The sequence below is a fragment of the Symphalangus syndactylus genome, chromosome Y (genome assembly GCF_028878055.3).
Source record: "Symphalangus syndactylus isolate Jambi chromosome Y, NHGRI_mSymSyn1-v2.1_pri, whole genome shotgun sequence".
Classification (NCBI taxonomy): domain Eukaryota; kingdom Metazoa; phylum Chordata; class Mammalia; order Primates; family Hylobatidae; genus Symphalangus; species Symphalangus syndactylus.
Genome location: NC_072448.2, coordinates 8,535,723 through 8,555,953, shown reverse-complemented (window position 1 = coordinate 8,555,953; position 20,231 = coordinate 8,535,723). Strand labels below are relative to the sequence as shown.

The 20,231-nt window shown below is 47.1% G+C and overlaps 1 protein-coding gene and 1 long non-coding RNA gene across 2 annotated transcripts in view; one reads left to right on the top strand and one right to left on the bottom strand.

Annotated features, from left to right (window-relative positions):
• LOC129475920 (dehydrogenase/reductase SDR family member on chromosome X) overlaps nucleotides 1-20,231 on the top strand; it is a 318,446-nt gene that overhangs the window by 204,329 nt on the left and 93,886 nt on the right. The window lies entirely within an intron of this gene.
• On the bottom strand, nucleotides 8,573-11,859 carry LOC129475924 (uncharacterized). Its single transcript, XR_010119822.1, has 3 exons — nucleotides 11,456-11,859; nucleotides 10,946-11,043; nucleotides 8,573-9,740 (listed from the first exon to the last, which is right to left on the bottom strand). It is a non-coding gene; the product is annotated as an uncharacterized lncRNA (long non-coding RNA).

Sequence of the window (20,231 nt, the reverse complement as noted above, 5' to 3'; positions counted from 1 at the left end):
AACGATATGAAATTTCCTGGAAATAAAAATGAAAGTTATTCTCAGAGCCAAACAACACTACTTGTGTGAAAATATAGAATGAAAGTTTGAAGTGTACATCAGTCCTGAACCTGGGATGATCTTGTCCCGATATCCTTAACGTGAATGCATCTACCAAGACCCTATTCACAAATCAGTTCACATTCACAGTTTTTGGGGGTTAGGACTTGGGCATATCATTATGGGAAATAGCTTTCTTGGCTTTTCTGGTTTTATGTAGAAAGAGCAATAAAGGCCGGGCACGATGGCTAACACCTGTAATCCCAGCACTTTGGGAGGCCAAGGTGGGTGGATCACAAGGTCAAGAGTTCAAGACCAGCCTGGCCAACATGGCGAAACCCCATTTCTAATGCAAGCAGGGCTTAGAACCTAGATGATGGGTTGATGGGTGCAGCAAACCAGCATGGCACGTGTATACCTATGTAACCACATTCTGCACATGTATCCCAGAACTTAAAAAAATACATATATATCTTAGGGCTGCTGCAATAAATGACCACACACTTGGAGGGCTTAAAACCACAAGAAGTTTATTCTTTTCCAGTCCTGGAGACCAGAAGTCTGAAATCACGGTGTGGGCAGGACTGCGCTTGCTCCGGAGGCTCACTTGAACCTGGGAGGCAGAGGGTGCAGTGAGCCAAGATCGTGCCTTTGCACTCCAGCCTGGGCAACAACAGCAAAACTCCGTTTCAAAAAAGAAACAATACTGTGAATATGTTCTCAAAATTAATCTCACAGCATGGGAGAAGGTGAACAGGATACCCCAGTACTGATGACAACTATTATAGGATGGAAAGGAGAACTGGCATTCTTCTTCGCTGGCAACACAACCTGTTTTTGTTGATGTGAAGGCAATTAACCTTGTTGCTAGATAAATGTTACTGCAGATGTCTGACATCATGAGAATGCGTTATCCACAGCAAAATTCTTTTGAAAAAGAAACTCCACAGGGAACTTCACAGTGAGTGACTAACACTCACTACTGCAGTCTGGTGCGGTGGCTCATGCTTGTAATCCCAGCATTTTGGGAGGCCGAGGTGGGTGGATCATGAGGTCAGTAGATCAAGACCATCCTGGGCAACAGGGTGAAACCCTGTCTCTACTAAAAATACAAAAAAACTAGCTGGGCATGGTGGTGGGTGCCTGTAGTCCCAGCTACTCAGGAGGCTGAGGCAGGAGAATGGCTTGAACTCGAGAGGTGGAAGTTGCAGTGAGCCGAGATCGCACCACTGCACTCTAGCCTGGTAACAGAGCAAGACTGTGTCTCAACAACAACAACAACAAAAAAACAGTGTGATATTAAAGACACTGTGCTCCATGACTCAGAAGTTCAAAGAGCTACTTTGAATCTGCAAATGATACCTCCATGGATGCCACCTAAGTTCATGGAAGATGGAAGCATAGTGACATTAATAATTTAAGAAGGTTTGAAAGGAAAATCTTGGGGTCCCCAAATCACTAAGCTGAAGGGAAAAGTCAAACTGGGAACTTCTCAGAGCAAAGTTGCCTCCCATTGTATTCAAAGTTACTCCTGGCCAGGTGCGGTGGCTCACGCCTGTAATTCCAGAACTTTGGGAGGCCAGGGTGGGCAGATCACGAGGTAAAGAGATCAAGACCATCCTGGCCTACATGGTGAAACCCCGTCTCTACTAAAAATATAAAAAAAACTAAATGGGCATGGTGGCGGGTGCCTGTAGTCCCAGCAACTCAGGAGGCTGAGGCAGGAGAATGGCTTGAACCCGGGAGGTGGAGGTTGCAGTGAGCCAAGATCACACCACTGCCCTCCAGCCTGGTGCCAGAACGAGACTCTGTTAAAAAAACACACACACACACCAAAAAAATAATGAATGCAACCATTTGTCTCTTATCCACCTATGACCTGGAATCCCTCTCCCCACTTTGAGTTGTCCCCATGTTTCTGGATGGAACCAATGTACTTCTCAACATATATTGATTGATGTCTCATGTCTGCCTAAAATGTATAAAACCAGTGTGTGCCCTGACCACCTTGGGCACATGTCGTTAGGACTACCTGAGGCTGTGTCACAGGTGTGTCCTCAACTGTGGCAAAATAAACTTTTTTTTTTTTTTTTTTTTGAGACGGAGTCCCACTCTGTCACCCAGGCTGGAGTGCAGTGGCATGATCTTGGCTCACTACAACCTCCACCTCCCTGGTTCCAGTGATTCCCCTGCCTTACCCTCCCGAATACCTGGGATTACAGGTGCCCACCACCATGTCCAGGTATTTTTTTATTTTTTTATTTTTAGTAGAGACGGACTTTCACCATGTCGGCCAGAGTTGTCTCGAACTCCTGACCTCAGACAATCTGCCCGCCTCAGCCTCCCAAAGTTCTGGGATTACAGGTGTGAGCCACCACGCCCGGCCTAAACTTTCTAAATTAACTGACACCATGTCAGATATTCAGGGTTCACAAGGGCCTGCAAATATATACAATTATAGAATTAAATAGTGATGGATAGAGTGCCCCTATTCAAAAATATTGTTATGAATTAAGTTAAAATATTAAAATCAAAGAAACTTCACACCCATAATCATAATGCTTTCAGAAGATGGGGGCTCATTTTGAGCTCAGGGCTTTGAGAGCAGCTTGGGCAACACAGCAAGACACCATTTCTCCAAAAATTTTTCAAAAATAGCTGGGTGTGGTGGTGTGTGCCTGTGCTCCCAGCTACTGGGGAGGCTGAGGCAGGAGGATTGCTTGAGCCCAGGAGTTTGAGGCTGCAGGGAGATGTGCTCAAATCACTGCACTCCAGCCTGGCTGACAGAGCAAGACCTTGTCTCTTAAAAAAAAGCAAATAGGCGGCCGGGCACGGTGGCTCACGCCTGTAATCCCAGCCAAGGCGAGCGAATCACCTGAGGTCAGGAATTCGAGACCAGTGTAACCAACATGGCGAAACCCTGTCTTTACTAAAAATACAAAAATTAGCCAGGCATGGTGGCAGGTGCCTATAATTCCAGCTACTTCGGAGGCTAACGCAGGGACAATCACTTGAACCCAGGAGGTGGAGGTTGCAGTGAGTCGAGATCGTGCCATTGCACTCCAGCCTGGGTGACAGAGTAAGACTGTGTCTCAAAAAGAAAAAAAAAAAGCACACTTTTGAATTAAAACAACAGAATTACCATTCAACCCAGCAACCATTCCTGGTTATATACCCAAAGAAATACGAATTATTCTACTGTAAAGACGTTTGCACATGAATGTTCATTGCAGCACTATTCACAATAGCAAAGACATGAGAATTAAGCCAGATACCCATTAGTGATAGACTGGGTAAAGAAAACGTGGTGCATATACGTCATGGAATACTCTGCAGCTGTAGAAAAGAACAAGATCATATTATTTTTTGCAGGAACATCGATGGAGCTGGAGACCATTGTCCTTAGCAAACTAATGCGAGAACATAAAATCAAGTATCACATGTTCTCACTTAAAATTGGAAGCTCAACATTGAGTACAGGTGGCCTCAAAGGAACAACAGACATTGGGGTTTGCTTGAGAGTGAAGGGTGGGAGGAGAGGGAGGATTAAAAAACTGCCTATGGGCTGGGCATACTGGCTCACACCTGTCATCCCAGCACTTCGGGAGGCTGAGGCGGGTGGATGCCGAGGTCAGGAATTTGAGACCAGCCTGGCCAAGATGGTGAAACCCTGTCTCTACTAAAAATACAAAAATTAGCCAGGCGCAGTGGCGGGCACCTGTAATCCCAGCTACTCAGGAGGCTGAGGCACAAGAATCACTTGAACGCATGAGGCGGAGGTTGCAGTGAGCCGAGATAGCGCCATTGCACTCAAGCCTTGGCGGCAGAGTGAGACTCTTGTCTCTACTGCGTATCAGATATTGTGCTGATTATGTGGATGACAAAATCTGTACACCAAACTCTCATGTCACGTAATTTGCCTGTGCAACAAACCTGCACACAGACCCCACTGAATCTAACAAGTTAAAAAAATATATTTTTGTACAGCTGCACAGTCTGTGTGTTTTAAGCTATGTGTTATTATGACTCAAAAAGATTCAAAAAATTAAAAAGTTATAAAGAATAAAATGCATCACACTTTTCAAATCATGAAATACCTTTTTATACCCATCGTGAATGTAAACATTAACACTAAGGGGAAGCTTGAGTATTGTGTCCATTTTATAGGGCAAGAAAGTAGGAGAGCAAGTAAATAACAAAATGAGCAAAGAAATGAGTAGGCAACTGCCTGTCACCTATTTGTGGACGTCTTTGTTGAATTTTTTTTCAGCAAAATGAAACCAAGCCCCCTGATGCCCATAATGTTGGCCAGTGAGTCTTTTTGTAAAATGCTGCACACAGCAGAGTACATTCCGAATACATGTTAGACAACGATGACCAGGAAAATTCCTGAGTTTTTGATCATGTTCCTGGGCTGGATATTTAAGACCTCAGTGCGCCATTTGCAATGTTGCAACTCCTGCTTTGGTTCTCTGGAAGAAATCTCCTTATCGAAGATTCTTACTAAAACTCAATGGGTTAAAATCCAAAGATCTTACTTGTTGCATAGAATCAAGACTCTAGGTCAATAGCTGGCAGAGTGACTGGAGGCTGCATTAGGGTGGACTGTTTTTAGATGGCAGGTCATGCCCCAGAGAGAGGTAGTTGGGTGGGAAACATAAGTCTTATTTCTAATGCACAATCATTGTGCCTCCTCTGGATATCCAAATGTTTGGCACAATCTGTTTTCCTAGAATCCCAGCTGACATAGAGCAGCTAATGCTCACATACTGTCATCCAGCCAGTGGCTCATTTAGCCAATTAACACCCTGATTTCAAAAGCACTGTGAAAATATCACTGTACACACTACGTAGCTTCTGACCATCCCTTCCCTTCCTGGCATATTTCTCCAGCGTAATCTCTGCTCATTGTTTTTCTTACGAGCTACGCACAGCCTTTAGCTTCACGGGACCCATTCAGTCTGTTCGTGCTTTCTCCCCCACCTTTCAGCAACGTCGCCATGACCTTTTCAAGAATCTTCTTTGCTTCTCCTGACAAATGCATCATCCTTCTGAGCGATAAACAGAGGAATTGGCACAGTTAGTAATCTCGTGATTGAACACTTAGTGAATGGTGAGCATTATGCTAAGAGTGTTTTGTGGTGTATCCATATACCATTCCAACGGTATGTTTGTTTAATTTAAGCATACTTTATTGCTAAACAATACTAACAGTTATCTGGACATTTCGCGAGTCAAAACCTTATTGCTGGTGGAGACTCATGCCTCAGTGTTGCTGTCTGCGGACTGATCGGGGTGGTGGTTGCTGAGGGTTGACGTGGCTTTTTCGCAGTTTCTTAAAATAGACAACAATGAAGTTTGTCACATCAATTGACCCTTTCTGTCATGAAAGATTTTTCTGTATCAAGCGATGATGTTTGATAGGATTTTACCCAGAGTAGAACTTTTTTCAAAATTCGAGTCAGGGCCGGGCACGGTGGCTCACACCTGTAATCCCAGCACTTTGGGAGGCCAAGGCGGGTGGATCACCTGAGGTTAGGAGTTTGAGACCAGCCTAATCAACATGGTGAAACCGCATCTCTACTAAAAATAAAAAAAATTAGCCGGGCATGGTGGCAGGCGCCTATAATCCCAGCTACTCAGGAAGCTGAGGCAGGAGAATCACTTGAACCTGGGAGATGGAGGTTGCAGTGAGCCAAGATCACACCATTGCACTCCAGCCTGGGCGACAAGAGTGAAACTCCATCTCAAAAAAAAAAACTTCCTGAAAGGATTCCTCATTCTGAATGTCATTTAGAACCTTGGTGATTCATGGCAGGAAGTTAAGATATCCACATGAACAGAAATTGGGGAAAAAGGGAATTCCAATCTTCATGAATGACACTGAGGGTTCAAGACTTCAGTGGAGGAAGTCACTTCCGTTACGGTGAAAATGGCATAAGAAGTAGAGGTGCAGGTTGAAGGTGGGGCTGAATTCCTGCAATCTCATGATAAAACTGCAGTGGAAGAGGAGTTTCTTCTCATGAAGGAGCAGAGAAAGTGGTTTGAGATAGATACTATTCTTGGGTCATTTCACAGATGAGAAAACTGAGGCCTCTCCAGGTTGAATGGTACAACTACCAAGTGTGGGAGCCTGGGCTCTAGCCCATTACTGGACATCTCCAGAGCCCCTTCTCCCTTCTGCTAAGTTTGCGGGTCACTCAACATTGTCTCCTTGGACGTGTGTAACTCTTCCTGCTCCTCATTCATCAGTCTTTAACATTTTAGAGACATTTAGAGTGGCCTGGACCAGCCTGTTTGCTCATTCTCCTCTTCTACTGAGGCCTCTTTCACAAGTGGTTTTGTCATCTCTCTCTGTCTTTCATTTATTCTCTCCTTCATTCTCTGTTTTTCTCTCTTATTCTCTCTCCCTGTCTTCTTTCCTCCTCTTCCCTCCTCTTCCCCTCCTTCTACTTCTTCCTTCTTTTCCCTCTCTTCCTCCTCTCCCCATCTCCTCCTTCTCCTCCTCCACGTTCCCCTCCTCTTCTTCTTCCTCTTCCTCTTTCTCCTCTTCCTCTTTCTCCTTCTTATTCTCCTCCTCCTCCTCTTCTTCTCCTTCCCTTTCTCTCCTCCTCCTCCTCCTACCCCCTCCCCTCCCCTGCCTCTCCTGTCCTCTCCTCTCCCTCTCCTCTCCTCTCCCCTCCCTCTCCTCTCCCTCTCCTTTCCCCTCCTTTCCCCTCCTTCATGGAGTCTCACTCTGTCGCCAGGCTGGAGTACAGTCGCGCAATCTCAGCTCACTGAAACCTCTGCCTCCCTGGTTCAAGTGATTCTCCTGCCTCAGCCTCCCGAGTAGTTGGGATTACAGGCATGCGCCACCCCGCTCAGCTAATTTTTGTATTTTTACTAGAGATGGGGTTTCACCATCTTGGCCAAGATGGTCTCAATCTCCTGACCTCGTGATCCGCCTGCCTCAGCCACCCAAAGTGCTAGGATTACAAGCATGAGACACCACACCCGGCCCCTTCTACTTTTTTTTCCTTCCCCTTCACCTCCTCCTTTTCCCCCTCCTCCTGCTTCTCCTCCGCCTCCTTCCTTTCTCTCTGTCTCTGTCTCTCTCTCCCTCCCTCCCCCCTCCCCGTCCCCCTCTCTCTCATTCACTCTTTCACTCTCATTGACGTCCATATCCAAATTTTTGGAATCACAATGCTGCCCTCTTAGTTCTTTGTCATGAACCACCTGTTGCCCTTGGATTGTTTTACCTTTTGTATCCTTGGCAGCTTGACATACCCATGGTCTAAGCAAGAGTGTTTTCTCTGAAAGTGCAGGCATGAGCTGATACCTATGTGTTTCATCCATTATCAGCACTGTTTGATGCATGTAAGGAGGGTGTGTGGCATTTGCTTAGTGGATTGTAGGAAGGGATACCCAGGAAACAAAAAACTAAAGTGAAGCTTTCCTGGGGGCTAGGATTTGAAGGTCATATTAATGTCCTTCGAGGGATTTAATGTCAAGAATTGGTGTGACAAAACAGTGCTGGATCTCACACAGTGTTTTCCACTTTTCATAGGTTTACTTTTCAAATCAGACAGTAGCCATGAGGGCCCATCCAGGCAGGCTGAGCTGACTGGTCTTCAGGAAAATATCTATGCCTAGGTGGTTTTAGAAAGGTTAGGGTTGCATAGATGTGCCCACCTGTCCATCCTGATCCTTGCTGGTGATAATGATGAGCTGAGAAAAGCATGCACAGCCTTAGACCAAAACCACTGCTCCTAATATTACTCTAAATTGGACTTCTTCTGTCATTGCTTTCGCCATCACTATCTTGATGGTGATGGGCCCAGCTTTGAGAAACTCAGATCTGCCTCAGTGCTGCCGGAACTGGAGAGCTGGAAGAAAACCAATATGGCATTTGAACCGCACAATCCAAAAGTATTGTGGGAGCTCTGATTCACAGGTTCCTTCTCAGTGGAACCTCTTTTGAATTCCTCCAAACACAGCCTTCTATTTGAGCCATGGCCCTTGAGTAGACCGATGTCATGGACTATTAGAGTATGTTATTGGTTCTCCAGCTACCCCCGGCCAACCACCAGGCATTACTTAGGTACAGCCCCACTGCCTGGCCTATGCACCAGGCATCAACATGAGGTTTCATAAATACCTGGGAGTAAAAGTGCAGAATCTCTGTTGAAAGAATGCAATAATTTTTTTATATCTTCACTAAATAATTAAATAATTTTTTATTTCTTCATTAAAGGGCAATTGAAAAGAAGAGAACGTGTCTCTCTTAGTAGGTACTATCCCCGAGTAGAACTCATCCTCCTTTGTGCAAAGATTCCCATTGTTCAGATAACTCTAATGCTTTGAGGAAAACCTCCCCAAAGTGTAACATATAGAACACTCTTCCGGGGGTTATGGCAGATGTTGCCGTCTCTTCTAACACCACCTAAAGACGGTGGGGTATTTTGCAACACCACCTGAGGAAAGGAACAGTATGAAACACCTGTTGTATTAGTTACCTAGGGCTGCCATAACAAAATACTACAGGCTGGGCCGCTTAAACAGCAGACTTTTATTTTCCCACAGTTCTGAAGGCTGGAAGTCTGAGATCAAAGTGTGGGCAGGGCTGGTTCTTCCTGAGGCCTCTCTGCTGGGCTTGTAGATGCCGTCTTCTCCCTGTGTCCTCACAGAGTCCTTCCTCTGTCTGTGTCTGTGTCCTCATCTCCTCCTCTTGTGAGGTGTCTTAGTCCATTTCAGGCTGCTATCACAGAATACCATAGACTGGGTGGCTTGTAAACAGCAGACGTTTATTCTCCCACAATCCTGGAGGCTGGAAGTCCAAGATCAAGGTGTGGGCAGGGCTGGTTCCTCCTGAGGCCTCTCTCTTAGGCTTGTAGATGCCATCTTCTCAGTGTGTCCTCACAGGTCGTCATTCTGTGTGTGTCTGTGTCCTCATCTCCTCCTCTTTTTTTTTTTTTTTTTGTGAGATGGAATCTTGCACTGTTGCCCAGCTGGAGTGTAGTGGCACAGTCTTGGCTCACTGCAACCTCCACCTCCCGGGTTCAAGCGATTCTCCTGCCTCAGCCTCCCGAGTAGCTGGGACTACAGGCGCGTGCCACCATGCCTGGCTAATTTTTTCTATTTTTAGTAGAGACGGAGTTTCACCGTGTTAGCCAGGATGGTCTCGATCTCCTGACCTCGTGATCCACCCGCCTCGGCCTCCCAAAGTACTGGGATTACAGGCGTGAGCCACCACACCCGGCCTCATCTCTTCTTATAAGTACCCCAGTCTTCTCGGATTAGGGCCCTCCCTGGTGACTTCGTTTTACCTTCATCACCTCTTTAAAGACTCTATCTCCAAATATGGTGACATTCTGAGGTCCTGGGCATTAGGGCTTTAACATAGGGATTTGGAAGAAGGAATCAGCCCATCACAGCTGTGCATTCTAAGACTCCACTGACTTTGTGCTGACAATGGCCTTTCCTTGGGTAGTTCCAACCAGATGGTCTGGCTGGGTTTATCTTGAGTCTAGTGACTCCCACCACGAGGCCAACTGAACAGGGTGGCCAGGAAGGCCTGTGGTCTTACGACAAGGTGATGCTCACCTGCAGCACACAGGCCATCACTGTGGCTCTGCTGGCTTTATTTATTCTTGGTAGTGACGGCTTCTTTCTGCCTCTGCCTCCCTTGAGGCATCTCATTTCTGTGGTTGGAGTACTGTGACCTAACAGACAGAGAGCATATCCACAGTCAGTCTTTCCTTACTTGCTTCAATAGCATCTCATGAGTCTTTCCAATGCATTCATGGAGACTCTTCTTCAGTGAAGGAGTCAGAACCATTTTGCAGCTTTGCTGCTTGGAACCCTGATGGAATGGCTGAGCACATGGCCGCCTGCATCACTCATGCATGAAAAGTGTTGTTGAAAGCTAACAGAAACTGAAATCTGGTCGGGCGCTGTGACTCACACCTGTAATCCCAGCACCTTGGGAGGCTGAGGTGGGTGGATCACCTGAGGTCAGGAGTTCGAGACCAGCCTGGCCAACATGGTGAAACCTCATCTGTACTAAAAATACAAAAAATTAGCCAGGCATGGTGGCATGCACCTGTAATCCCAGCTACTCAGGAGGCTGAGGCAGGAGAATTGCTTGAACCCCAGAGGCGGAGGTTTCAGTGAGCCGAGATTGCACCATTATACTCCAGCTTGGGCAACAAGAGTGAAAATCTGCCTGAAAACAAAAACAAAAACTGAAATAGAAGATTTCCCTTCCCCCAGGTCGCTTTGACTGTGCTAAAGTAATTTACTTTGAGGGCAGAGAGGACACAGATTGCTTTGGGCGTATTTCAAAATGCTACTGTCTCCCTAGAAATATTGCCAAGTGGTTGCTTTCCCCCAGTAACACACAACTGGATATTTCTTTGATCTTCACCCTGGGAACCTGGTAGAGCTCCCGGAGGTAAAATTTGTGAAAGTACAAGGTCCCCTCTAAGATGGGCCCCTAGAAGTTTTTGTTGTTGTTTTTTGAGACAGAGTCTCGCTCTGTCACTCAGACTGGAGTGCAGTGGTGCGATCTGGGCTCACTACAACCTCCGTCTCCCAGGGTCAAGCAATTCTCCTGCCTCAGCCTCCTGAGTAGCTGGGATGACAGGCGCCTGCCACCACGCCTGGCTAATTTTTGTATTTTTAGTAGAGATGGGGTTTCACTATGTTGGCCAGGCTGGTCGTGAACTCCTGACCTCAGGTGATCTGCCCGCCTTGGCCTCCCAAAGTGCTGGGATTACAGGTGTGAGCCACCACGCCTGGCCAGGAGTTTTTAACTCACTTAGGCTTGTCTACTGTCAGCCTGCAGCTGTTTAATAATTACCTTGCAAATGTGTCCATCAGGTGCTGGCTCCAGCAGGAACTCCTAGACAAGCACAGTTCCACTTACCTCCTGTCTGTCCAGTCTTGAGGCAGCATTTAGTCTTGTTATCTCTATTTTCTGATGGATCCAAGAGTTGCTGATTTTCAGTATGTTCTGCTCTTTGCCTATTGTGAGGATGAGAATTACAATGTGTAAGCTCTCTACATGTTAGTGAAGCGGCTACGTTGTCTGGGGTATATACCCTGGGGTTCGTCATTGGGCATCAGGAAAATGTAGGACAAAGACACACACGAGGAGTTTAGGAGTGGAAGTTTAATCAGGAGACGAGAAGAGAAAGAGAAATGGTTTTCTCTATAGAGAAAGGGGTCTCCAAGTGGAAAGGACCAGCTGGCACCAAATGTGATGGATTTTACAGTCCAGTTTGAGGAGGCGGTGTCTTATTTACATAGAGCTCAGAGATTGGTTTCATCAAGTATGACATTTACATAGCCCACAGGAAAGGCTGGTTGCCCACCCTAATCGTTTATGCAAATGGGCTTTGTAGCTGGTCGGGGATCTCGGTCCTGTTTTTCTTACTTTACATGTGGCTGACAAAGAGGAGGGAAGATGGAGCCGCTCCCTTGAATGTGTCTAGTCTCTAGTTCCTGCTGGGAAGATGGATCCGCCGTTTTGAACGTGCCTAGTCCCTAGTTCCTGCCGGGAAGATGGAGCCGCCATCTTGAACGTGTCTAGTCTCTAGTTCCTGCCGGGAAGATGGAGCTGCCATCTTGAACGTGTCTAGTCCCTAGTTCCTGCCCGGAAGATGGGGCCGCCATCTTGAACGTGTCTAGTCGTTAGTTCCTCCCGGGAAGATGGAGCCGCCATCTTGAACGTGTCTAGTCCCTAGGTGCCGCCGACATTCACCCGTACAAGTTCCCAGCTGGCTTGTCTATGTCTGCGGCTCGACTTGACAGGCTGTTCATTGTTAGAAAATGACTTGGGGCTGCTTTTCTTTTCTTTTTTTTTTTTGAGACAGAGTCTCGCTCTGTCGCCCAGGCTGGAGTGCAGTGGCGCGATCCCGGCTCACTGCAAGCTCCGCTTCCCGGGTTAACGCCATTCTCCTGCCTCAGCCTCTCCGAGTAGCTGGGACTACAGGCGCCCGCCACTACGCCAGGCTAATTTTTTTTTGTATTTTTAGTAGAGACGGGGTTTCACCGTGGTCTCGATATCCTGACCTCGTGATCCGCCCGCCTGGGCGTCCCAAAGTGCTGGGATTACAAGCGTGAGCCACCGCGCCTGGCCGGGGCTGCTTTTCATTAAAGAGAAAAACTGCCGGGCGCGGTGGCTCACACCTGTCATCCCAGCACTTTTGGAGGCTCAGGCGGGTGGATCACGAGGTCAGGGGTTCGAGACGAGCCTGACTAGTGAAACCGCGTCTCTACTTAAAAAAAAAAAAAAAAAAAAAAAGTAGCCGGGGTTGGTGGCGTGCGCCTGTAATGCCAGCTACTTAGGAGGCTGAGGCAGGAGAATTGCTTGAGCCCGGGAGGCGGAGGTTGCAGTGAGCGAACATCACGCCACTACACTCCAGTCTGGGCGCCAGAGTGGGACTCCATCTCAAAAAAGAAAAGAAAAGTCTTACCGAGGACTCCCATACCCTTACTGTCTGCCTAAGTGATTTCTTCTTAACTCCTGTATCACTGGCAGACTCTCAGTTGCCTGTTGGGTGGGGTACTATATTGCCGAGTATCGTGGCTGTATTAGATGTGAGGGAGACAGTGTGAACAGGACATGGTCCCTGAAGAGCACAGAGCTCTCACGTGGGGCTGGGCGGAGCTTCTGTCCTATCCAGTGTTACGGTACCCATGCAAGTACAGGTCAAGCAGCTCAGGGGCTAGAAGACGTGCACACAAAATCCAAGGGCAACGTTGGAAAGAGGTTTAGTGTTTCTTACAAAAAATGCCAGAAGGCTGAAGACGTGGTGGCCCCGAGCAGCTCTGAAGGGTGTGTATGTAATTAAACTGAAGCCAAAGGGTGAGAGAAAGGAGTGAGAGCCAGCTGTGGAGCTCTGTGCAGCTTCATCATAAACTCACAGACAGGCTTCATGCACCACCGTCTCGGTGCATTCAATGTTTGGATTCCACACGCACGCATGATCCTCAACCCCCTTGCAATGCTGTTCTTCTTGGAGGGAAATGGGTCATTCTTACTCTATCATATGCAGATATCTGGTCAACCAGATAAATGTGTGAGAAAACACCAACAAAGCAGAAATCACTTTTAATTATAGAGCAGAGTCATCGTAAAAGTTTGTGCAAAATCTTTTTTTTTTTTCCCCCCAGACAGGGTCTCCTTCTGTTACCCAGGCTGGAGTGCAGTGGTGTGATCATGGCTCACTGCAACGTCAGCTTCCCAGGCTGAGGTGATCCTCACACCTCAGCCTCCCTGGTAGCCGGGATAACAGGTGTGCACCACCACACCCGCCTAATTTTTACTATCCGCTTAAGTCATTTCTTAACTCCTATATCATTAGAGCAGAAACTGGAAGCCCCTATTTTTGAAATTAGTAACCACCTATCACCTATAATTCCCCTCACATTACTATGATGATAATGATGATTTTTTCGAGACCAGATCTCACTGTGTCACCCAGGCTGGAGTGCAGTGGTGTGACTGTGGCTCACGACAGCTTCAACCTCCCAGGCTCAAGTGATCTTCCCACCACAGTGTCTAAAGTAGCTGGGACTGTAGGTACCCATCATCATCTCCAGCTATATATATATTTTAAATATTTTGTAGAGATGGGATCTTGCTATGTTGCTCAGGCTGGTCTTAAACTCCTGGCCTCCAGCAGTCTTCTCACCTGGGCCTCTTAAAGTGCTGGGATTACAGGCGTGTACCACCATCTCTGGCCAGAAAACCTATCTATTTTGGGGTTCATAGTGATGCTTCTTTCTGCCTTGGCCTGTCTTGAGGCATCTCATTCCTGTAGTTGGAGTACTCTGAGTGTAACAGATGGAGAGTATGTTGACACCCACTCTTCCCTCACGTGTTTCTATAGCATCCCGTAGGAGTTTTCAAATGCATTTAGAGATGTATTCACCATGTGACAGATTCAGTGCGTCTCTACAAGGCAGAATAGCTCTACCATGGTGTGGCTATGGTGCTTGGCTACCTGAGTCCTTATTCTGCCTTCCAGGTGCTTGTTGGTTGGATAACCTTGGGTAGGTTCTTGTACCTCTTTGAGCTTCAAGACTGTCTTAATCAGCTCTGGCTGTCACAAGAAAATACAGTTGACCTTGATACAAAAATTAGCTGGGTGTGGTGGTGGGCACCTGTCATCCCAGCTACTCAGGAGGCTGAGGCAGGAGAATCGCTTGAACCTGGGAGGCGGAGGTTGCAGGGAGCCAAGATTGCACCATTGCACTCCAGCCTGGGCGACAGAGCAAGATTCCATCTCAAAACGACAACAAAAACAAAATAGAGTTGACCCTTGAACAATGTGGAAGTTAGGGGCATCATACACGTTCCTTGCACAGTTGAAAATCCAAAGATAACTTTTGACTCACCCAAAACTTATGAATACCCTATTGTTGAACAGAAGCCTTATCACTACCATAAAGTTGATTCGCATATATTTTGTATGTTTTATGTATTGTATACTGTATTATTAAAGTATGCTAGAGAAAAGAAAATGCTATTTTTTTTTTTTTTTTTAGTCAGGCGTGGTGGTGCACGCCTGTCATCCCAGCTACTCAGGAGGTTGAGGCAGGAGAATTGCCTCATAAGGAACTTTGAGAATCAAAAATCATAAGGAACTTTTATTTTTTTTTTTGAGATGGAGTTTCACTCTGTCATCCTGGAGTCAGGCTGGAGTGTGGTGGTGTGATCTCTGCTCACTGCAGCCTCCGCCTCCCAGGTTCAAGTGATTCTCCTGCCTCAGCCTCCCAAGTAGCTGGCAATAAAGGTGTGCACCATCACACCCAGCTAATTTTTGTATTTTTAGGAGAGACAGGGTTTCACCGTGTTGGTCAGGCTGGTCTCGAACTCCTGACCTCAGGTGATCTACACGCCTTGGCCTCCCAAAGAGCGGAGATTACAGGCTTGAGCCACCACGCCTGACAAGGAACTTTTATTCTAAGCGAAGTAACTCAGGGATGGAAAACCAGCATCGTATGTTCTCAGTGATATGTGGGAGCTAAGGTATGAGGACACAAAGGGGTAAGAATGATAAAATGGAATTTGGGGCCTTGTGGGGGAAGAGTGGGAGGAGGGTGAGGGATAAACACTACAAATAGGGTGCAGTATATACTGCTCGGGTGATGGGTGTACCAAAATCTCACAGATCACCACTAAAGAACTTAGGTAACCAAATACCACCTGTACCCCAATCACTTGTGGAAAAATAATTAAAAACGAAAAAGGACACCAAACTAAAGTTTTAAAAATCGTGGAGAAGAGAAAATATATTTACTATTTCTGAAGTGGGAGTGGATCGTCATGAAGGTCTTCATCCTTATCATCTTCACCTTGAGTAGCGTAAGACGAGAACGGAGAGGAGGGGTTGGTCTTGCTGGCTCCAGGGTGACAGAGGTAGAAGAAAATGCCCATAGAAGTGGACCCATGCAATTCAAACCTGTGTTGTTTAAGGGTGAACTGTACCATAGATGGGGTGACATAAATAACAGAAATTTATTTCTCTATAGTACTGGAGGCAGAAATGTTTACATCCCGGTGGCACCATGGTTGGGTACTTGAGAGGTTCCTCTTCTTGGTTTACGGATGGTCTCGCAGGGCACAGAGAGAGGGGGTGGAGCACGAGGGAGCATGTGTGCCCTGGTGTCTCTTCTTACAAGGGCACTAATCCCAACATAAGGATCCCACCTTCACGACCTGATGTAAACATCGTCATCTCCCAAAGGCTCCGTCTCCAAATACCATCCCATTTGGCGTTAGGGTTTCAACACATGAGTTTCGGGGCGACACCATTCATTCCATAGCAGGAGCCCTCATAGGCAGGCTGGGATACCAACACCTCTTCCCTCTTGGGCTGACACGAGCTGTAAATGTCAGTGGACATTTAAATATTGCATTACACATTCAATGTCCTGTCTGCAATAGAGCCGGGTTCTGTAAACATAGGCTGCCATGGCGAAATCGGATTGTCATCGCCCATCAAGCTCTTTGGCAGCAGTGCTGTAATCAGTGCAAACATTTATTTATATAAATGCTCCCATCCCCTCAGCATGAAGATATACTTAGGCTCTCTCAATTGACAGCCAAGCCACAAGCTGAGGAATGAGAGGTTGTCAGATACTGGGGCTGTTTTCAGAGCCAGCGTTCGGCTGAAGTGGCACAGAAGCTGTCATTGTTTGCAGATCTCTGCTGCTTGTCAAGCCACAGGGTTAAGTAACCCTGGATGTTCCGAACACTCTGAAGTGCTGACCCTGCAGCATCTTGTCTTTTTGGATCACTGAGCGCTCAGACAGGCTGTACGCCGACCGACACGTGGTGGCTGGTGTCTTGCACTTAACCCTCTTTATCTTTAGACCTTGATTGTGCACCTGTTTCTCACTGAAAGCTAATGACAATCCATGAAGCGGCTTGGCAGTGACTGTCTCTGATTGTGTAAGTAGGGGTTGCCACATTCGCCCATGTTGACTTTCAGCTGTACACTTGAAAACATCAAAAGTCAGAGTAAGCATTGCCTCATGTCTCCAAGTGTAGCAATTCCAGGAAAACTCTTCTGCATGGGTTTAAAGTCAAACAAATCCAATCAAAACAGACTCGCAGGGCGGGGCATGGTGGCCCACGCCTGTAATCCCAGCACTTTGGGAAGCCAAGGTGGGCAGATCACTTGAGGTCAGGAGTTCAAGACCAGTCTGGCCGATGTGGTGAAACCCCATCTGTACTAAAAATGCAAAAATTAGCCGAGCATGGTGACAGGTTCCTGTCATCTCAGCTACTGAGGAGGCTGAGACAGGAGAATTGCTTGACCCTGGGAAGTGGAGGTTGCAGTGAGCCGAGATCCCCTCCCCTTCATTTTTCTTCACGTTTTTTCTTGCCTACCCTTTGCTCTGAAGACACTATGTCTATCTGGCTGATTCTTCTTGTTTCGTCGTCGTTTTGCAGTGCAAATACTTCGAGAGATTTCTAAAACAAACGGCAGTTTGCACCTCCCATGAAAGAAATTAGGAAACGTGAGAGGCCCCAGGGGGAGGTTGCCTCTGCTGATTACACAGCCGTGCTCGTGGCTGAGGGGCCTGCCTGGCTCAAGCTGGCATGCATTCCGGCCCCTCCGTTTCTCAAGGGAAGCTACCGACTGACCTTGCCCATCTCTCATGGAGCACGCAGCTCTCCTCTTCAGTGTGTGAACTTCATGAGAACCATGTTTCCTGGCTAATGGGTTGACATAAGGTCTTTGTGATAGAGATCAAAGACTGGGTCCATGACTCCGTCGTTTCTCCACCTGTATCTGGGAGGGTTTCCAGGGGATTCCTCCTGGTTTCAGCCAATGTGGAGGGTCTGAGAATGGACATCCTCGGTCATACCATGGACGGCCAGATCGTTCTATTAGCTATGCAGTCGCTTAAAGTTATTGTTTTGTATTTGCGGTAAAATACATGTGTCACAGCATTGACCATCTTTCCTATGTTTAAGTCCACAGTTCAGCAGTTTTTTGTTTTATTTTACTATTTTATTGAGACGGAGTCTCACTCTGTCGCCCAGGCTGGAGTGCGGTGGCGTGATCTCGGCTCACTGCAGCCTCCGCCTCCCGGGTTCACGCCATTCTCCTGCCTCAGCCTCCTGGGTAGGTGGGACTACAGACACATGCAACCACACCTAGCTCATGTTTTGTATTTTTAATACAGACAGGGTTTCACTGTGTTAGCCAGGATGGTCTTGATCTCTTGACCTCATGAACCGCCCGCCTCGGCCTCCCAAAGTGCTGGGATGACAGGCGTGAGTGCAGCAGTATTAACTGCATTCATGTTAATGATGCAACCATCACCAACATTCATTTCCAGAACATTTTTATCTTCCCAAACAGACTCCGTCCCCAGTAAACAACATGTCCCCCTTCCTCCCAGCCACTGGTACCTACCATTCTACTTTCTGTTCGTATAAACTTGACAACTCTAGGGATCTCATATAAGTGGAATCCAGCTGTGTCCGGTGGCTCACGCCTGTCATCCCAGCACTTTGGGAGGCCGAGGCGGGCGGTTCATGAGGTCAAGAGATCAAGACCATCCTGGCTAACACAGTGAAACCCTGTCTGTATTAAAAATACAAAACATGAGCTAGGTGTGGTTGCATGTGTCTGTAGTCCCACCTACCCAGGAGGCTGAGGCAGGAGAATGGCGTGAACCCGGGAGGCGGAGCTTGCAGTGAGCTGAGATCGCGCCACTGCACTCCAGCCTGGGCGACAGAACAAGACTCTGTCTCAAAAAAAAAAAAAAAAAAAAAAAAAAGAAGGCGGCTTATAAAAGACGATCATCTGCAGGAAAGAAATAAGCCGTAGTCATACGGAGAAAAACAAAACAAGTTTTCTGTCTCGATGTTGTCTATTCTCTGAAAAGGTTGAACAGCTTTGATGAACAGATTCTGCCAAACCTGAATGTGTTCTTCACAACCCCAGGGAAGATGATACGGAAAATTGGTGTGGCACCCTAACAAAATGATGATAGTCATTACCGAATAGATGCGGCGACCTCATTCCCAGATTGGAACATCAGGCCCCCGGGGTGTGTGGCTGAGCGCCAGGCATTCACCTCCGGACGGGGAGCGTGCTCGTTTCTCAGAGGAAGGAATAACGTTAGCATCTTTTCATCTTTCCTTTCATGACATACCAAACAGCGAAAGAGACGAAAACTGTGGGGAGGGCGTGCTCACTCGAGTTCAGCTCCTTCAAGAAATAATCTTTAAAATAAAATCGAGGACCGCGTGTGGTGACTCATGCCTGTAATCCCAGCATTTTGGGAGGCCGAGGTGGGCAGATTGCTTGAGGTCAGGAGTTCGAGACCAGCCTGGCCAACATGGTGAACTCCTGTCTCTACTGAAAATACAAAAATTAGCCGGATGTGGTGGAGCACAATTGTAATCCTAGCTTCTCAAGATGCTGATATAGGAGAATTGCTTGAACCTAGTAAGCGGAGTTGCAGTGAGCCCAAACTGCACCGCAGCCTGGGCAACAGAGCAAGAGTCCATCTCAAAGAAAAGAAAAGAAATAGAGTGTACAATAAATGCAATGTGTGCAAATCATCCTAAAACCATCACCCCTCATTTTCGGTCCACAGAAAAATTGTCTTCCATGAACCTGGTTCCTGGTGCTGAAAGGGTGGAGGTCCTCCTCCTCCCTCCTCCTCCCTCCTCCTCTTCCCTCCTCTTCCCTCCTCCTCCCTCCTCCTCTTCCCTCCTCCCCCTCCCCCTCCCCCCTCCCCCCTCCTCCTCCTCCTCTCCCTTCTCTTCCTCTCCCTCCTCCTCCTCTCCCTTCTCTTCCTCTCCCTCCTCCTCCTCTTCCTTCTCCTCCTCTTCCTTCTCCTCTTCCTTCTCCTCTCCCTTCTCCTCCTCCCCCTCCTTCCCCCCACTTCCTCCTCCTGCCAACATGGTGAAACCCTGTCTCTACTGAAAATATAAAAATTAGCTGGATGTGGTGGCGCAAATGAAACTTGAATCTAAGATGCAGGTTTTTGATCCAGTGGTCGTCAGGGAAGGAGTTCGGAGAATGAGGAGTGACCTTTTTACTGATCAGTTGTGTTTGGACCTTACGGCCTCTTGTGGAGAGCTTAGCCATTTTATTCGTTTCTCACCCTCCAAGTGGCCACTTTGGTGCTGGCTGGGGCTGCCTTGGTGCTTAGTATCCATAACTGGCCACCAGCACATTTGAACACATGGCAACTTTGCAGCATGTAGCCTCCAATTTTTTTTTTAATGTCCAGGAATAATGCTATAAAGACAAAAATCAGAATTAGTTCATTTGGGCTTATTATTTTCATAATGTCACCTCATAACTTCATCTTTTTATTTATTTATTTTTTGAGATGGATTCTCACTCTGTTGCCCAGGCTGGAGTGCAGAGGTGTGATCTCGGCTCACTGCAACCTCCGCCTCCTGGGTTCAAACGATCCTCCTGCCTCAGCCTTCCGAATAGCTGAGATTGCAGGTGTGCACAACCATACCCAGGTAATTTTTGTATTTTTAGTAGAGACAGGGTTTCACTGTGTTGGCCAGGCTGCTCTCGAACTCCTGACCTCATGATCTGCCCGTCTTGGACTTTCAAAGTTCTGAGATTACAAGTGTGAGCCACTGCACACACCTCCAATTTTTTTTAATCTCCAGGAATAGTGCTATAAAGACAAAAATCAAAATTAGTTTG